A 5,957-nucleotide genomic window follows, 5' to 3' on the forward strand; every position below is an offset into this window, starting at 1 on the left:
ATTTTTTTTGCAAGCTTTTGTATTCACTACTTTTTCTTGCTTCAAGAATCAATTTTATGATTTTTCAGATTATCAAATAACATTTCTCCTTTTTCCTTATTCTTCAAGAGCCAACATATTTAACATTCAGTAAACATCAACTTCAAAAGACATATGCACTGTTCAAGCATTCATTTAGAAAACAAAAAGTATTGTCACCACATTAAAATAATTAAACTAGTTTCAAGGATGAATTCGAAACCATGTACTTCTTGTTCTTTTGTAATTAAAGCATTTTTCATTCAAGAGAGGTGATGGATTCATATTCACTACTTTAAGGCATAGACACTTGAATACTAATGATCATGTAATGAGACACAAATATAGATAAACATTTAACATAAAAACAAAAAACAGAAAATTTAAGAACAAGGAATGAGTCCACCTTAGTGATAGTGGCGTTTTCTTCTTGAGGAACCAATGATGTCCTTGAGCTCTTCTATGTCTCTTCCTTGTCTTTGTTGCTCCTCCCTCATTGCTCTTTGATCTTCTCTAATTTTATGGAGGATGATGGAGTGCTCTTGATGTTCCAGCCTTAGTTGTCCCATGTTGGAACTTAATTCTCCTAGGGAGGTGTTGATTTGCTCCCAAAAATTCTGTGGAGGAAAGGGCATCCCTTGAGGCATCTCAGGGATTTCTTGGTGATGAGCTCCTTCATGTGTCTCTTGAGATCCATGAATAGGCTCTCTTGTTTGCTCCATCTTTTTCTTAGTGATGGGCTTGTCCTCTTCAATGAGGATATCTCCTTCTATGTCAATCCCAGCCGAATTGCATAGATGGCAAATGAGGTGAGGAAAGGCCAACCTTGCCATAGTGGAGGAATTGTCAGCCACCTTGTAGAGTTCTTGAGGTATAATCTCATGAACTTCTACTTCGTCCCCAATCATGATACTATGGATCATGATGGCCCGGTCTACAGTAACTTCAGACCGGTTGCTAGTGGGAATGATTGAGCGTTGAATGAACTACAACCATCCTCTAGCTACAGGCTTAAGGTCCAATCTTCTTAGCTGAACCGGTTTGCCTTTTGAGTCAATCTTCCATTGAGCTCCTTCCACACATATGTCCATGAGGACTTGGTCCAACCTTTGATCAAAGTTGACTCTTCTTGTGTAGGGGCGTGCGTTTTCTTCCATTATTGGTAGGTTGAATGCTAGCCTTACATTCTCCGGACTAAAATCTAAGTATTTCCCCCGAACCATGGTGAGCCAATGCTTTGGATTCGGGTTCACACTTTGATCATGATTCCTAGTGATCCATGCATTTGCATAGAACTCTTGAACCATTAGGATTCCGACTTGTTGAATGGGGTTGGTTAGGATTTCCCAACCTCTTCTTTGGATCTCATGTCGGATCTCTGGATACTCATTTTTCTTGAGTTTGAAAGGGACCTCGGGGATCATCTTCTTCTTGGCCACAACATCATAGAAGTGGTCTTGATGGGCTTCAGAGATGAATTTTTCCATCTCCCATGACTCGGAGGTGGAAGCTTTTGTCTTCCCTTTCCCTTTTCTAGAGGTTTCTCCGGTCTTAGGTGACATAAATGGTAATGGAAAAACAAAAATCTTATGCTTTTACCACACCAAACTTAGAATATTGCTCGCCCTCGAGCAAGAGAAGAAAGAAAAGAAGAAGAAGAAGAGAAGATATGGAAGAGAGTGATGTGGAGTGTATTCGGCCAAGATAGAGGGGATAGGATTATGTGGTGTGAAAATGAAGGAGGGATGGAGGGGTTTATATAGTGAGGGGAGAGGGAGTAGGTTCGGCCATAGTGGGTGGGTTTGTGTGGGAAAGTGATTTTGAATTTTGAAGGTAGGTGGGGTTTATGGGGAAGAGTGGATGGATGTGAGTGGTGGTAGGTGGTAATAGGGAAGAGAGATTGAGGTGATTGGTGAAGGGTTTTGGGGAAGGGTGTTTATTGGGAAGAGAGGATGAATGAGAAGAGGGGAGAATATGAGTGGAGGTAGGTAGGGATCTTGTGGGGTTCACAAATCCTGAAGTGATCCTGTGGGGTCCACAGATCCTGAGGTGTCAAGGATTTACATCCCTGCACCAATTAGGCATGCAAAATGCCTTTGCATGCATTTTTGGCATTTAAACGCCGAAGTGATGCTTGTTCTGGGCGTTCAACGCCCATGTGCAGCATGTTTCTGGCGTTGAACGCCAGCTTCATGCTTGTTTCTGGCGTTCAGCGCCAACTCTTCTCAGGGTGTATTCCTGGCGTTTAAACGCCAGGATGTTGCTTGTTTCTGGCATTCAACGCCAGATCCATGCTCTGTTCTGGCGTTGAACGCCAGCCAGATGCTCCTTACTGGCGTTTAAACGCCAGTAAGTCCTTCCTCCAGGGTGTGACTTTTCTTCTGCTATTTTTGATTCTGTTTTTAATTTTTGTATTTATTTTGTGACTCCACATGATCATGAACCTAATAAAATATAAAAGAACAATAAAAATAAAAGTAGAATTAAATAAATAAAAATTGGGTTGCCTCCCAACAAGCGCTTCTTTAATGTCAATAGCTTGACAGTAGGCTCTCACGGAGCCACACAGGTGATCAGGTCAATTTTATAGATTTCCAACACCAAACTTAGAGTTTGGATGTGGGGATTCAACACCAAACTTAGAGTTTGGCTGAGGCTTTCCAACACCAAACTTAGAGTTTGATTGTGGGGGCTTTGGTTGACTCTGTACTGAGAGAAGCTTTTCATGCTTCCTCTCCATTGTTACAGAAGGATAGCCTTGGGCCTTAAACACAAGGTAGTCCCCCTTCAATTGAAGGACTAATTCTCCTCTGTTAACATCTATCACAGCTCCTGCAGTGGCTAGGAAAGGTCTTCCAAGGATGATGGGTTCATCCTCATCCTTCCCAGTGTCTAGGATTATGAAATCAGCAGGGATGTAAAGGCCTTCAACCTTTACTAACACGTCCTCTACTTGTCCATAAGCCTGTTTTCTTGAGTTGTCTGCCATCTCTAATGAGATTCTAGCAGCTTGCACCTCAAAGATTCCCAGTTTCTCCATTACGGAGAGGGGCATGAGGTTTATCCCTGACCCAAGGTCACATAGAGCCTTCTCAAAGGCCATGGTGCCTATGGTACAGGTATTAAGAACTTTCCAGGATCCTGTTTCTTCTGAGGCAATGTCAGTTGATCCAGATCACTTAGTTCATTGATGAGCAAGGGAGGTTCATCTTCCCAAGTCTCATTACCAAATAATTTGGCATTTAGCTTCATGATTGCACCAAGGTACTTGACAACTTGCTCTTCAGTAACATCCTCATTCTCTTCAGAAGAAGAATACTCATCAGAGCTCATGAAGGGCATAAGGAGGTTCATTGGAATCTCTATGGTCTCTAGATGAGCCTCAGAGTCCTTTGGTTCCTCAAAGAGAAACTCTTTATTGATCACTGGACGTCCCAAGAGGTCTTCCTCACTGGGATTCACATCCTCTTCCTCTTTTGTGGGTTCGGCCATGATTGTTATATCAATGGCCTTGCACTCTCTCTTTGGATTCTCTTCTGTATTGCTTGGGAGAGTACTAGGAGGTGTTTCAGTGATTTTCTTACTCAGCTGGCCCACTTGTGCCTCCAAATTTCTTATGGAGGACCTTGTTTCACTCATGAAACTTAGAGTGGCCTTGGACAGATCAGAGACTAAGTTTGCTAAATTAGAGGTATTTTGTTCAGATGATGGAAAAGGCTTGCTATTGCTGAGCCTGTTTCTTCCACCATTATTAAAGGCTTGTTGAGGCTTTTGTTGATCCTTCCATGAGAAATTTGGATGATTTCTCCATGATGAATTATAGGTGTTTCTATAAGATTCACCCATGTAATTTACCTCTGCTATTGCAGGGTTATCAGGATCATAAGCTTCTTCTTCAGAAGATGCCTCTTTAGTACTGTTGGATGCATTTTACCATCCATTCAGACTTTGGAAAATCATGTTGACTTGCTGAGTCAACACTTTGTTCTGAGCCAATATGGCATTCAGAGCATCAATTTCAAGAACTTCCTTCTTCTGAGGCGTCCCATTATTCACAGAATTTCTCTCAGAAGTATACATGAATTGATTATTTACAACCATATCAATAAGTTCTTGAGCTTTTGCAGGCGTTTTCTTTAGGTGAATGGATCCACCTGCAGAATGGTCCAGTGACATCTTGGAGAACTCAGACAGACCATAATAGAATATATCCAGAATGGTCCATTCTGAAAGCATGTCAGGAGGACACCTTTTGGTCATCTGCTTGTATCTTTCCCAAGCTTCATAGAGGGATTCACCATCTTTTTGCTTGAAGGTCTGAACATCCACTCTAAGCTTGCTCAGCTTTTGAGGAGGAAAGAACTTAGCCAAGAAGGCCGTGACCTGCTTATCCCAAGAGTTCAGGCTATCTTTAGGTTGTGAGTCCAACCATGTTCTAGCTCTGTCTCTTACAGCCAAAGGGAAAAGCATGAGCCTGTAGACTTCAGGATCTACTCCATTAGTCTTAACAGTCTCACAGATCTGCAGGAACTCAATTAAAAACTGGTAGGGATCTTCTGATGGAAGTCCATGGAATTTGTAGTTCTGTTGCATTAGAGCAACTAATTGAGGTTTCAGCTCAAAATTGTTTGCTCCAATGGTGGGGATTGTGATGCTTCTTCCATCAAACTTGGAAGTAGGTGTAGTATAATCACCAAGCATCCTCCTTGCATTATTATTATTTTCGGCTGCCATCTCCTCTTCCTTTTCGAAAATTCCTGTAAGGTTGTCTCTGGATTGTTGTATTTTAGCTTCTCTTAGTTTTCTCTTCAGAGTCCTTTCAGGTTCTGGATCAGCTTCAACAAGAATGCCTTTTTCCTTATTCCTGCTCATATGAAAGAGAAGAAAACAAGAAAAGAAGAGGAATCCTCTATGTTACAGTAAAGAGGTTCCTTATTGTTAGTAGAAGAAGAAAGGGAATGAGAGTGAAGAAGAATGGATAATCCAAACACAAGGGTGAAGATAGGAGCAGAGACATGAGATGAGGAGAAGTGTTAGTAAGTAATTAAATAAATAGAAGAAGATGAGAGTGAGGAGTTTTCGAAAATAATTTTTTGAAAAGGGGTTGATGATTTTCGAAAATTAAAGGAGAAATAAAATTAAAATTTAAATTTAAAACAATTAATTAATTAAAAAGAATTTTTGAAAAAGAGGGAGGTATTTTCGAAAATTAGAGAGGGAAGAGTAGTTAGGTGGTTTTGAAAAAGATATGATTGAAACAAAAAGATATGATTGATTGAAAAAGATTTGAAATTTGTTTTTGAAAAAGATATATTGAAATTGAAAAAGATATGATTGAAACAAAAAGATAAGATTGATTGAAAAAGATTTGAAAGTCAATTTTAAAAAGATAAGAGGTTAGGGTAGAAGTTAGAAAGAATTTTGAAATTGATTTTGAAAAAGATATGATTGAAATTGAAAAAGATTTAATTTTGAAAACTAAAGTTGATTACTTGACTAACAAGAAACAAAAAGATATGATTTTAAAATTTAAAGATTGAACCTTTCTTAATAGGCAAGTAACAACTTAATATTTTTGAATCAATCATATTAAATGCTAATAAGATTTTCGAAAATTATGAAAAAGATTTTTGAAAATTAATTTTGAAAATTTCGAAAATTATGAAAGAAAAATGAGAAAGATTTGATTTTAAAAAAAAAGATAGAATTTTTAAATTGAAAACTTGATTTGACTCATAAGAAACAACTAAATTTTAAAATTTTTTGAAAAAGTCAACTCAAATTTTCGAATTTGATGAGAAGAAAAAGGGAAAGATATATTTTCTTTATTTTTTTTTGAATTTTTAATGATGAAAGAGAAAAACACAAAATTGACACAAAACATAGAAATTATGAATCAAAACAACTAATGCACGCAAGAACACTATGAATGTTAAGAT

General features: G+C 38.5%; 1 non-coding gene across 1 annotated transcript; it reads left to right on the top strand.

Annotated features, from left to right (window-relative positions):
- Window positions 1-4,248: 4,248 nt before the first annotated feature.
- On the top strand, window positions 4,249-4,356 carry LOC112787192 (small nucleolar RNA R71). The gene has a single exon (XR_003194619.1). It is a non-coding gene; the product is annotated as a small nucleolar RNA R71 (small nucleolar RNA).
- The last annotated feature ends 1,601 nt before the right edge of the window (window positions 4,357-5,957 follow it).

The sequence above is a fragment of the Arachis hypogaea genome, chromosome 20, assembly GCF_003086295.3.
Source record: "Arachis hypogaea cultivar Tifrunner chromosome 20, arahy.Tifrunner.gnm2.J5K5, whole genome shotgun sequence".
Taxonomy (NCBI): domain Eukaryota; kingdom Viridiplantae; phylum Streptophyta; class Magnoliopsida; order Fabales; family Fabaceae; genus Arachis; species Arachis hypogaea.